We start from the raw sequence: 14804 nt of genomic DNA, 5'->3' as shown, positions 1-14804 counted from the left end.
TCAAATCAATCACAACAAGATCTAAACCAACTACAATCCAATTTTCAGAATTCCAGAACCATTCCCATATGAAACTAATTACACGACTCATTTTATTTATTTTATAAAAATTAGGACTCAGAATAAATTCATCACCGTCCACCTTCAGCTCATCGAAATTCATCGCCGACGGCGGTAAAATCCGCGGGTATCTGATAAATCCGGATTTCTGACACAAATTCCACCGTTTAATCGAATTAATTTCCTGCACAATATTTTATTCTCATTACACAATTATCATCAATTATTTACTGCAACAAATCAATTAAAATAATCATAAATAAATGCCTAGAGAACAGCCGAACCAAAACAATCAACACCGAACAGATACGCGCCTACGCGCTGCTCAACCCTCCGGCCGCCGCACCGGACACCGGTGGTAACCGTGAAACCAAATGGGAACAGCAAAGATAATACAAATCTTCACAAGCGGAATGTGCATGTACATACAAAACGTGTATATATATACACAACCCAACCAATCAGTATAACAATCGAGGACACCAAGGGGCCAGAAGAAAAACAAAGCGGCCGACTTACCAGAAAAAGAAGACGAGGAGAAGCCATGGGAATAAAAGAAATAGAGAGTGAACAATAGAGAGAGACAATATTACCAGTTGTGGGTAGTGTGTGTTTGTTATGTTTATTATATTTTTTTCTTTTTTTTATACCAGCCACATCAATATACTTGTAAGGAACGGGAATAGGAAGTAGACACGTAGCTACCAAGTCTCTAAGAATCCAACACGTGTTTATACAATGCACTGTGGGCCTGTTTTTGTTTCGCTAATTTCGCAATTTACCGAGCCAAGTGGCACATAAAATAAATTTAGAAAATTATCAAAATAGTTATAAAATTTTCTAAAAATCCCGGAACTAATAAAATAAAATTTCCATGATTTTTAGAGCACTTTTGAAACGCAACTCGTATCTGCATTTCACAATTAGCTAACCAAGCTGTACTTAAAACAAATTCAGAAAATCGCGAAAATAGTCTTAAAATGTTACAAATATCCCGAAGTTTATAAAAACATAAATTTTGAAATTTTTAAACAATTTCTAAAACGCAACTTGTACCCGCTTTTATCAATTAAACGAATCGACGCGCGGGTGAAACTAACTTAAAAAATTCCCAAAATAATTTTAAAATTCTCAAAATAATACGAACTTAACAAAATATAAGTTTCATGATTTTTGAAGATTTTCATAACTAAACATGGATTTTACCATTAAACACACTCAAAAAATCATTTATAAATAAATAATTAATGAAATATTGATTTCTCAATTTTATAAAATCCTAAAAATAATTAATGTAATTATAAAATCATAAAAACAATTTTAGAGACACTTCAAATATTTATACAAATAAATTTGCATTAAATCCACTTTAAAAGTGAAACAATTCAATACAATTCCTTAATTAATCACGCGGATAACCCGATACATCATAAATCGCACCTAGATAATAATCAAACAACACACAGTGGTCAAAACCAATACACATATTTTATTTGATTATTTCCATAATAATCACATATTTAAATAATTCAAAAATACACGAGTCGTTATAACTGTGACCTCTCCACACACTGACACTGATATAATCAATATGCTTAATTCCATGAACTATGCTCTTTCTACTTCTAAGTTAAGTGATATTAGGAGAATGGGCCTTAGGAAAGAATGGAGTCTTATGTGTGATGTAGTAACAAAGGTCTTTTCAGGTAAAATCAGTAATTTTGATTCTGTAAATATATCTATGCTTAACATGCTCTACATGCTAGTTACAGATAAATTCTATAATTTCAGTGACCTTGTCTTGTTTGAGTTAGGATTTAAATTAGGAGTGTTAAATAAAAGAGATAAAAATGTGTATTATGCTAGATTCTTTATGATATTAGCTAACCACCTCTGTGAAGAGATTGTGCTTGAGAACCCTAACAACAAATTTGATTGTTGGGTTCAAGAGAGAAGGCTCATTGCAGATTTGAATAGGGTCAATCATCACAAGGATGTGCCATTGTTCTATTTTCCTGTAATGCAAGCACCTAAGGTAAGTGAGGTAAGTTCATCTATCCCTACCACTATTCTAACCTCACTAATTTCTTTGAGTTCTAGTGTGGAAATGGCAACTGTGTCAATGACCCAACAGTTGCCTACCCAAGCCACCAAACCTGCAACTATTTCAAAATCCAAATCTAAGAAAGCCCCCTCTGGTATCTCTCAAAAGATGCCAGTTGTAAAATCCACTAAAACCAAATATGTGAGTGTGAATGAGGGAAAGATAGGTGAGGGAAGGGGTGAACATAAAAAAAACCCTAAGGATAAGGATGGAGAGTTGAGTGGATTCCACCCTAGCCACACTGTAGTTTCCCAACAAACTGCAGTGCTTAAAAAGGATAAAAGCTCATTTCTAGCTGCATCCTCCCAAAAGGATGTAGTTATTGAACAAAGCTCTCAACCAAGAGCACAGGCCAAGAGGGTTAGGGACACAAGCTCACCCCAACCTTATTCCAGAAAGAAGAAATCTAAAACCCTTGGGGATGCACAAGATACACACACTGTGCAAACTGGTGCTAAAGACACAGTCACTGCACCTTCACAAATTCAGTTTGATGTGGCTCCAATAAATATGGAGTCACAGCCAAAATCTCTAGTCATAGAAGCACCTCAAACACCAAACTCACCAACAAATTCTCTGGATGTGGATATGATAAACACATCGATTCCTGATTCCCCTTCTTTAACTCTGTTGGGGAAGCCAAAATCTAGTGCAAGTGAGCATCATCTTTTAGATGATTTGTTGGCTCATTTGCCAATTATTTCAGGAACTGTTGTATCATCTGTGCCTAAAATATCTTTAATCAGCACAGAGTAAACAATAGTTTCTTTTCCCAGTTCATTCATTTCTACTCTCTCGATGGATATTGCTCATCCGTCGAGTAGTGATTGTATCCCGACGGATAAGCTTAACAGCAGTTATCCGTCGGATAGCAAAACCACTCACTCGATGGATATCACTCATCCGTCAAGTATCTCTACACAGCTTCAAACTTCATTTATTTCAAGTGCAGAAGATATAGTGGTTGTACAGTCACTCTTAGGATTGAGAGAGAAGAGTGTTTTGAGTGAGAGTCTGGGTTGCTCCCAGGAAAAAGGAGAGGAAATGAAACTATGCAATCCATTTCTTCAGGATTGGCAAAAGAGAGTGAGTGGAGTCCTACCTTAGATGGTGAAGGTGAGGGTGGGGATCCAGGGTGAGACCGCGATGCAACAAAAGAGAGAAAACGAGAGAAATGCAGGTACTGGAGCTATAAGGATGAATGTCATTGCTAGTGAGTTAATGAATGTCTAGGATGCAGACAGGGAGGGACTATCTCAGCATCCTAAAGCTGTTATAGATTCCACCTCCCTTGATGCTGAGGCATTTACTCACCCTGTTCCAGCTTATCAACTTCTAGCTGAACAGGGCAATGATAATGCATAAAGGATGCTCAATCTGGTGCATACCACTCAGTCTATGCTAAGAGCCAGGGATGCCATCACAGCTTCGCCTTCTACAGCTGGTGATGTGGACTATGAAACTGGTGGTTCAGCTGATTTCTTTGGTGATGGGAGTGGGGATAGTGAAGATGAGGAAATGGACATAGGGGGAGAAGTAGGTTCAAGTTCAAGATCTAGTATGCCATCATGGGCATTTTCAAAGCACTGTAATGAGCACTACTTCAAGACAACCCTGATCCAACTAATCAATCAGACAAATATTGCTCTTCAAACCACTACTAATGCCAGTACCAAGAAGCTGCTTCAGGCACATCTAGCCTCCCTGCAACTTCAACAAATCTAAGGCTTCCAATATGCTAGGGATGTAAACACCATGAAGGGTGATATTGAGGAGATGAAGAAGGCCATTTCAGACAAGATGGATTCTAAACTTCCAGAAGCTACAATGCTAGACATCAAGAGGAAATTAAGGAAAAATTATGATCTTGCAACCAAGATAAATGCCTTGGACATAAGAATGTCAGCTATGGAAGCATCTTTAACAGCCATTCATCTTCATCAAGCCTAACAGACAGATTTACTTCAAAAATTGGTGGCTGCTCAAACCTCCTCCTCTACTCAACTTGATGATAACAAAAAGGGGGATAAAGGATCAAGTGAGGAGGAGAGGCTTCAGATTCAAATCAGTAAAGTGATTGTGCCTTCAATTATTATCTCAAAGCCACCAGTTACAGACAGTATAGATCTGATCAATGCAGCAGCAGCCAACATAAAAGCAGCTGATAAGGAGAAGTTGAGTTTAGTTAACTGGGAGAAGATTGATGAGGAAATACAAAAGAAGTTTGAACTTGTCAAGGAGCAAGTTAAGTCAACCATCCATCACTCTCAAGTCAAGAAAATTAGTGTGAATGAGATGATCATGAACTATCTGGAAAGGGGACAGCCATCTTGCATCAAATCTCCAAAGGCTGAAACAATTCTGAAACCAAGGGTCAACTACTCAAAATCATCATTGAAGAACCCTTTGGATACTGTGTATGAGACACCTAAGCCTGATGAAAAGAAGCTTCTGTCAAGATCAATTGCTTTCTACAAAGATCTAGCTGATTCAACTTTTAAAAGAAGAATTGCTAAAATTTTCAGGAATGGGAAAGAAATTTGTGTGGTGACTGGACATCCTCAATTTGCTCAAGCAAAGAGAGAAGAAAAGGCTAGGTTGAAGCAGGAAAAGAAGCAAGCTGCTCTGGATGCTAAAAAGACTAAACAAAAGAAAGAGCAAATTGTTATCTTAGCCAAGCTACATGATGTAAATTCATCACAACAAATTCCTGCTCAGCCATCTGAAGTTATTGAATTAAAGAAGCAAGTTGAACAACAGAAGAAATCTCCAAGAATCAAGGAATTGGCTAAAAGAACTAAAAGGAAACTGGACATTATTGATAAGGAATTGGAGAATCAGTTTTCCAAGGAATCCACTCCAACTACAACTCAAGCATCAAAACCCTCTGTGGTATTTGAAGATATCAAGGTGGTGGATCCTTACAGGAACATCCATGATGAACCTATTGTGCCTAAGGATGAACCAGTAGAATGGGAGAACATACTAATTCCTGACTTCTATTTGCCAATCCTTAACAAGCCAAAGAGAACAAAGTCAAGAGCAGTCAAGAAAGTGAAGCTGTCACCTCTCAAATCCAAATCAGTAGTCAAAGATCAATCTAAAGTCAATAGGGGAGATTACATGTACTTGTGTGACATCAAAGAATTTTCTGATCTAAACCTCTATCTAGATGAACTAGCTGAAGTGAGAGGAATTGATGCATACATAAACCTACCTGAAAGGTTAGTGTTCAAGTACAAAGGAGAAAAGGAGATTCAGTGGCCACTTCACAGGATCCTTCAAGAAAGCTAAGCTGTACTGATTAAAGTTTATTCATCCTTCAAGAAGAACTTTGGGTTCAATATTACTGCAAGAAGATTGGTACTGAAGAAGATTGAAGAGCTAAGGAGTGTTAGAGCTAAATATGCACTCCCAAAGACTATAATCATCCCTTACACAGGGAGAAGAGTGCATCTAAGGCCCTACTGGCTGATGGAGTTCATGGATGACAAAGGAATGAGAAGATTTTTCAGATTAGAAGACCAATTGAGCATCTCTAGCAATGAGACTCTTTTGGAAATGTAAGGAAAGCTAAATCTCTCAGAATCTGATGAACTGGAATTCCACAGGCAGCTCCAAAATCAGATTGAGGAAAATAACAGAAAGCTTGGAAAGAGATCCAGACCTTCAAGAAACTAGATAAATCTGCTCAGGCTAGAGGAGCATCTTGAAAATGACTGTGTGCAAAACTTTGTACATTTTGTTAATTGAAGCACTTTTCAGTATTATCTACTGTCTTTTTAAAGTTGTATTTTTAGGGTGTTTTGTTATCATCAAGTATATCTTAATTTATGGCTACAATTCCAGTAGACATAAATTGGGGGAGATTGTTGTGTATATGTTGTGTACTTGATGATTTCATGAACAAAACACCATGGTAGATATTACTTAGTGAAATTATGTAGCACTCGACGGATAAGGTTTATAGTCCTGACGGATGACTCAATATAGTCCCGACGGATGATGACTTATTATCTATCGAGTGAGTAGCTTATGTAACAATAAGTCTGTAGCACATTTTCGCATACACATTGTTTAAAATCTGTAGTAGTACTTAAGTCATGTTGACTTTAGTTAGATATGCAAAATAGGTTGATTAATTGTACATAGATGATGACTTGTAATTCTGCATAAGTGAAATAAAGTCAAGTGTCTGATTGCTACCCGACGGATAAACAATAATGAATTCGACGGATGATCAACAACCCGACAGATGATCAATAACTCGATGGATGATCATGAACCCGACGGATAAAGAATTCAAATATCTGTTGACAGTGACAACATGATAAGTGGCATTTTATACCACTTAGAACGTCTTATAATGGCTTGAATTGATATCTTGAAATCAAGTATTTTGTGTATTTGATGCGTTTTTCTAGTGTTTGTGCATTTCAGGGTATTACTTGCATTTGTGGAGAGATTTCATCAAGAATAAGCATTACTATATGCTTGGCATTGCAAGTGGGAAGATAGGAGCAGAATACAGTAGAGAACGGGAGTAAAATAATTAATTTTCCAGAAAGGTGTTGGGCGCCCGCTAAGCCTGGCTGAGCGGCCGCTCAGGAAGCTGGGCTTCCGCGCAGGATTGCTGGTCGCCCGCTCAGGGGCGCAAATTAAAATTCTGATTTTTAGAGTTCTTGTTCTGCTGGACTTCTGACTTCTAAGATGGATGGGTTTTGTGGGGCTTCTATATAAGTAGTTTTTAGAGACGTTTCACGTGTGTTGAAACGTGGTATTAATCGAGGAGCAAGGAGATAAGGAAGAAGACCGTTTTAGCACATCGCAACGAAGAGGAAGCATAGTTTCTTGTGATTCTTTTATTCGTTGTAACAGTGGATGCTAGTTTTCTTTACTTTGAACCTATTTACTCTTGTGACGTACTCTGGTTTAATATAAGTAGTTTTATTAATTATTCTCGTGTGTTATTATCATGTTTTCATATGAACCCATGGCGACGATGAGTTCAATCGTGGGCTAATCGTGATCATGGGGTCGTAACGGATTTGCTATGGAATTCTTTAGTTAGTTGTTTAATACCTTAGTGTGTGATGATTGTATGATATCTAGTATTGGTTGTGCTTATTCGTCTTATGTGCGTCGCGAACATATAAGATAGGGTGTTAATCTCTTGTGAAGCGACGGTGGATCTTGAGATTTAGAACTTGTCATGCTAGCATAGGTTCATGTATGTGTATGCATGATTAGTGGGTAACTCTAACCGTTTTACTTGCCCTATGTAATCATAAGGAATAACTTGTGCTTAAATCGTTATGTTGTCAAATTCTGTAGACATATAGGGTCTCAACATAATTGACGACTATTCAACTTCTATCTTAATTGTAGATGCTTGGTAGAATGGTATTGGTACAATGAAAGTTGGCTTTTATCAGTTTAGTGTTGTTCGATTAATATCATCATTGTTACATGCTAAGGGTAATAACAATAGCTATTGAAGGAAGTAGTAATGAAGTTATGATCTCATGTGTGTTAATATTGTTAATTCAGGTGTCAATTAAGTGTTTAATTCTCGTAGTTAATTCTAGTGAATAATTAGTTAATCAATTCTATGTGTTATTGTCTTAACATTGAGAAGTAATCATACATTGGTGAGTGAGTGTTAATTGAACATAATTAGTATTCTATATTACTTGCGAACGCGTATACTTGCGTGTATTATTAGCGCGTGTTTTCGCCCTAACACAACACAGTCACATGCGTCGAGTGGATGCAAATAGAATATGGTATCCTATTCAACTGGATTTTCGAGAACAAAGAAGCATTGCCATTTCCATGCTATTATGAAGATATTCAAAGATGCTGGAATAGAGTAATGAAGTAGCATTGTAATAGACTAGATAGTTTTTATTTTATTATCCTGTCTCATTACTTTAAAATCTTGGTGATATATAAACCAAGAAGTAGCAACTAAGGAAAAATCTAAGAGACACAAGCAGAGAAACATTTGTAAGCAGAATTCTTAGCATTTCTATGCATTCTTAGTTGTTCAATATTTTGTAAGCAGCTGTGAGCATTTTGCACACAGGGTTCTCTCGATATATATTATATATCTCTGGTGGAATCATTCAAATCCACCAAAAAGTTTTTAAAGACTCTTGTTTTTAATTACTTGTGTTTTGATTCATTTAAGTAACTATTCCGCATTGTGCTAATCAATTCACACTTATATATATATTTGAGTTAGAACATTTTTATTTCAAGAATTCCATTCAACCCCCCTTCTATAATTCTTGTCATATTGTTAAGGGACTAACACACAACATCCAGCAATTCATGATATACTAGTGAAGAACTTGATGAGGATGGATTGCAAAGAATGGATACTGATATTATTGAAGACTTGTTTACAGAACGTGATAAAAAGCTAATTTGAAATATCTAGCTAAAAAAGGGCAACAAAGATTCGTGGTACTACACTACACCGTAAAATGGCTATGGAAACCACAAATATTTATTACCTTATGGGCTATTTCTGTTGCAGTAGAATTTATGGCAACAAATATGCAAAATTTTGGCATTGCATCCGATGATGATGCAATGGAGGTCCTATAGCAACAATTTAATTCATGTATTGCAACAAAAAAAATATTGCAATGAACCATATCAAGAAACAAAATGTATTTTACAACAACGCAGTAAAAATCATTATAATAGTTATTTCTGTCAACTAAATAACCACCTTAAGGCAACAATAATTGGTCTAATTATAATAAAATTTTAGGTCAAATTTGACAAATATTGCAACAATTTTGAACCAATTGCAATATTTTATAGATGATGTAATTGTAAATGGAAACATATTTTGTTACGACCGGTATTTCTAAACCCTATCTATATATAATTGTGTGTTTATAATTAAAATTTAAATTGTGTGGAATTATAAATGTGGATGATCTAGATGACTGAGTGCATATAAACTAAGAGTTTAATGTTTTAGTTTATATAAAAAAAATTGAAAAGAAAATCTTATCATTTAGAATTTTTAAATGATAATAAAAAGTACTTCATTTTATATGAAAAAACGATTTTAAAAATCTTTTAACAATAAACTTTCAAATTATATATCAATAAATTTCTAAAATCATAAGCTATTTTATGATATTTATTTTGTGATTTATGGAGGTGCATTTATATTTATAAAAATTATTTTATACAAATTAGTTGATTTTTAAATTGCAAATTACTTAGTTGCCCATGCATGCAAATACCCTCCAATTCAATTTAAAGGGCATAAGAGACAATTCATACCCCACTAACCTTCTTCTATCCACCAAAAGACTAAACTACCCTTGCATGCACTTTTGCTTGGTTATTGGAGAATGACACTTTAGTACATTCCAAATTCCACTATTGAATTAGTGCATGATGAACCATAAAGAGAGGAGTTAACCCAAAACCACACTCCACTCAAGCTCATCATTTTCACTCTCAAATTTTCTCTCCTCCCCCTCTCTTTTTCTTCATCCGACCGAAGCCCTTCCCCCATTCCCTTCAATTTTTCTTCATCAAATCCTTGCCATTCTAGTGTAATTCCATTACCCATTCATATAATATACACTTTACAAGAAGTTCCATGCTTAGGAGATGAAGTTTAATGCTTGCATGTCTTGATTTTATGTGATCTCCAAAGAGAAACTCTTAATTCATGTGGATTAAAGAGTTCTCTATGAGATATACTTTTTATGTGCATAAACTAAGTGTTTTCATGAATAAAACTCTTTTAAAACCTTTGCATGCTACTGATCTTTAGTTGTAAAGTCATATTCTACTTTGCATGTTAGAGATAGGGCATTATTTTCAAGTATAATCAGGTTATATATGCTCTTCTTTTCGAAAATGTACATGCATGCTTAGTTTGTGTTAAATTCGACCTTATATGCGCTTAAAACGAATTGTTTCCTTGATATTATGATTGCTATTAGTTGTTAAAAGGTAGTGTGCATGATCTTTTGAAGTAGTTAAGTATTTTAAGTCGAATTTATGAGCTAATAACCCTCTTGTTTAGTCGAACTTGATTCAATGATCATCTTGAGTTGCATGTTTAGTTTTATTTTGTATTTTGGTACTATAGGGCATGGATGATCTCCATTATTGGTCGAGGCCTTATTTTAGAGTCTTATAGTAGTAAATTTTCCTTGGTTGAGATTTAATTCGTGGTTTTAAAGTGGGAGTTAAGGTGGAAAGGCTAGGATAGAATCCTGAAATTTTTTCCAGATTTGCATGTGAGTTTCGTGTTGATTTTGAATGGGCATTTCTTAGGGATTGTTAGGCCCAAGCCACGGGGAGTTACGACTTGTGGTATAACTGAGTCTAGAAGTCACAAATTAGAGAAACCCAACCATTTAGTGAGGTGCACACACCAAAATTTAGAATCTGTCCAGCAGGGGACAGTTTTGTTGCAACTTAGAAATGAGGAGTTTTGACCATGTCATGGTAGGCCCTCACTAGTCCTTGGTTATCCCTAGTTAGAGGGAGTGTCAGAGGATTTTTTCCAGCCATAGTTCATAGGAATTGAGTTAGAATCATGTGTCATAAGTTAGTGCAAAACTGGACACTTTTATGTCCAGAAAATAGGAGAACATTGGATTTTAAGCTTAGGCCCAGGTAGGCCCAAGCTAGGCCCTCGAGCCACACCAAGTTTGAGAGTTTCCTTATGGTCAGAAGAGTCTATTGTAGAAGTTTGAGAGGTAAACTTGAAGTGTAAGGTTGTCAATTGTACTCATAAACCCATTGGTGTCACCCTGAAATCACTGTAATAAGCAAAATTACTTAACCAATAGTTTTAGGGCACGTATGAGTGAGGCCTAGGTTGACCACCATAGTTGTAAGATAGTATGAGGTCATTAGAGTGTAAGTCCTAAGTCAGGGTCCATAAGAACTTGATGGTTTAGAAAAGGCACTTCAAGTTATGAGGACGATATTAAGAATTTTGGCTAGTTTAGCATAACTAAGTGACTTGAGTAAGTGGAGTAAGATCATCCAAGGCTAGTGATGCAATATAGTGTGTATGTATATATTATTATGTACTTAAATGTCCAATGTGAATATGTGTGGCTATGTGAACTATTATGCTTATAAGGTAATTAGAAGCGTTTATGTGTATATAGGCCTAAGTGTCAATGTGCGTAATTTCGGTTTATAATTAGGTTGAGTTAGTGAGTATATATTATAATGAGGATATTATTATTTTATGTAGGCTCTCGAGACGAGGGTAAACTTTCCATTAAAGTCGAGTGAAGCTCCAGTTGCTCCCACCTGCCAATCAAGTCAATCCTTTCTCAAGGCAAGTGTTTCAACCTACCTTTTTGTTCATACTGCAAGATAGTGTTAGCCCGGCTCTTATATATAATGCGAGTATTCTAATTCACCTTGATATATATGATCTAAGTGGTTTCAAATCTATCTTTCGTATTATATGCAAATGCCATGAACCCTCAAGTATCAATTGCAAGTAGTTTAACTTTGCTTGGAGATTTCTATGCAAGTAATTCAAAAATCATAACATGCTAATATACCTAGTAATTGTGATGTGGAACCCTATGCAAGTTATACTTAGTAACCTTATCTTGATACCTAAAAGTCAGCTATCCCTTAAAAGTCGTTCATGATTGCTTGATAACCCTATTCTTACCCCTAAACATGATACCCTGTTATACTTTGAACTGATGCTCACCTTCTTTATATTTCAATACCTATGTATTATCTGGAACCATTACCTTGAACCTAGTTTGACTTAGTTCCTTCATACTATCCGATAACCCTGCTAAATCTCATTGTCAAATTCCTTGTAAATAGAAACCTTACAATTCCCTTAATAAAGTATAGTCTAGTTGATCATGGCCTTGAAATTTAGTGGACCTATTCCCTGTGCTTCAAAGTTGATCTAGAACCCTTAATAAGATGTTCACTGTTTAAGAAATTAATCGTCACTTGGCATCAGTTTTTAAAATAAAAAGTTAAAATTTAGATTTCCAGTCCCAAAGGGGGACAAATATTTTCTTTAGATAGTGGATCTGGACTGAGACGCAAGTCCTTTCCGCTCTTAATTTGTAGGCTTAAAAGTTGCCTAGGGATCCTATTAATGTTCTCGAACCCAGCGAGGTTCGGGGTTCACTTCGCGGCTGATCACCAACTGTAATCCGTAGCGTTATTAAATGGTTTTTGATAAGGAAATGGTTTTGAATGGTTTTATTATAATAAAAGATGTCATCATCCTGAAAGTTTATCTCTTGATACAATACTGTTGAATCTTTCAATTCCATTGTTAATTTATTATTCTTGTTTATGTATATTATAGCGCTTGTTGAGCATTTTGCTCACAACTTGCTTACCCTGATATTACAGCTAACATAAATGGTTAGATTCAAGCAGACAGCGCGTAAGACTTGTGGTGCCGATTCGTATGTTCGAGCTCAGGTAGTTAGTGATTTTGTGTGTGAGGACTCGATATTAGAATTAGGTTGTAATAGTTAATAGTGTTGGGCTGTTCCAAACCCTAAACTGTAAAGATCTTGGATTCAGATGTATTTACTTCCTTTTGTTAACTAATATAATTACTCGTATATTGTCTTTTGTAAATGTTTGAGGCGTGACATATTTGGACACAATTGTAACAATATTTTTTTTTAAAAAAATTAGTAGGATCTTATTGAAAATAGAGTAAGTCATGCATTTTTATGTCACAAGACCAAAAATTTATGTCATTCATAAGTACCCTAACCAATTCAAAAGCAGCTATAAGGCTTTCCCAACATCTTTATACAAACCCTTCATAATTTAAGTATAAAAGAAAATAATAAAAAATAATCTAGTTATTTATACAAACTTTGAGCTGTAAAATTTTTAGAGAGATCTCCATCAGATTTTATTGAGATTACACATCTGATCATCTACCAAAATGTTCTAGAGTTATTCTCTTGAGGAGATAATTTCCTTTCGGTGGAAGGATGCCATTACACGAACAAGAAGTTTCTGAAGATTAATTTCACGTCTTGCTGATTGATTGATTTGTAATATCACCAGGAGCATCAAGTGATGGCTTTTGCCATGTCTATACATACCATGTATTCAGAGAAAACTAATTGAGTTCTGCAATCACATTCTCCCTAGGAAAATCAAGCAATCTTGCTAGTTTTTCTTCCCCAAAAAGAAATACACAAGTTACCATTTTGACATGTAATAACTCGAATTTTTGAGACTTTGTCAAACGCTTAATGAATAGTAACCCTGACAAGCAGGGAAAACTTTTTAGCCCACACTATGTTGTGCATGAGAAGTTTAGTTTTCGAGTCGATAACATGATTATACGTACCAAATAAGTGTTTGTAAACGCTATTAGTTTTCGAAGAAAAAGAACTTTGAAAAACGATAGTATCTATAAACCGTCAAGGATTACAAGAATCAAAATATAATTACAAATTTAAAATCCTAAAAATTAAAACCACCTACGAGACTTCAAAACGTAAAGGACGTATAAGAAAGGATTTACCCCGCGAACCGTTTACGGAGGTTTATTACGAATATGAATAAGCGACTGAATGAACACGTAAATAAATAAATAAACGTATCAAGCCAAGCTAATCATACAAGCTAACTAGAGTAAGAAACTAACCATGGTTAAAAACAAATAGTAACCTAGCTAATAGAAATGATAACCTAGCTAGTGAATAGTGGTAGAATAGTAACCAAGTACCTAAGCTAGTTTGTAGCTTGGAAACTAGGATAGCCCGCAAAGATTTTTATTGATTTCCTAGTACTAGGTTATATATACAAGATTATATCACAAATCTTTCACAAGAAGCATTCAAGAATACACAAAAATCTCTCTCTTCTCTCTTCCTTAGCTCCATTCGGCAAAACAAGAAAAAAGGGGAGAAATCAATTTCAAAAATCCTACTTCTAGCCATGGCAAAATTCCACAATAAAATCCAAAGCTTCATACCTCCTAAAAAAGGTAAGATAAATTTTTGAGAGCATTCTATTAAGGATTTATGGGTGAAATAAATTCAAGAAAAGTGATAATAAATAGTAATGAATAGTAACTCTTCTTGGTTTCTTGATTTTATGGCTTGATCTAGCTTCCTAAAACTCAACCAAGCATACCCAAGACTCCACCATCAAGAAGAACACATCACAAGATTGCAAGAAAGGTATAAATCCTTGAACAAGCTTTGTTTTAAGGTTTAAGCTTGAAGAAACTTTGAGATCTTAGCTAGAAACCTAGTTTTAGTAGTTGATTTGCTATTATCTTGATGTTTAGTTAGTTAATATTAAGGTTGCTGATTGTTGCCTCAAGAACATGATGTTCTTGAGAGGAGTTAGGTTTGAGATGATGATATGGTGGTTGTTGACGGTTGAATAATAATTTAAGACGTAAACGAAACTCGAATCGTAATTGTAACCTCGTTAAAACGAACAAAACATAACTTAAGTTTTCTGCAGAGGTTCCCGAATGTATAAACTATAGTTTCTTGAAAATTAAGACTAATTTTTGTCTACAATGTTATGAGGATCATTTAGGCGCTTGAATCGCTTAATTTTGATTTATGGATCAAAAGTTATGACCGTTTTAGTAAAA

The sequence above is a fragment of the Apium graveolens genome, chromosome 11, assembly GCF_009905375.1.
Source record: "Apium graveolens cultivar Ventura chromosome 11, ASM990537v1, whole genome shotgun sequence".
Classification (NCBI taxonomy): domain Eukaryota; kingdom Viridiplantae; phylum Streptophyta; class Magnoliopsida; order Apiales; family Apiaceae; genus Apium; species Apium graveolens.
Note: the sequence above shows the minus strand (reverse complement) of the source record.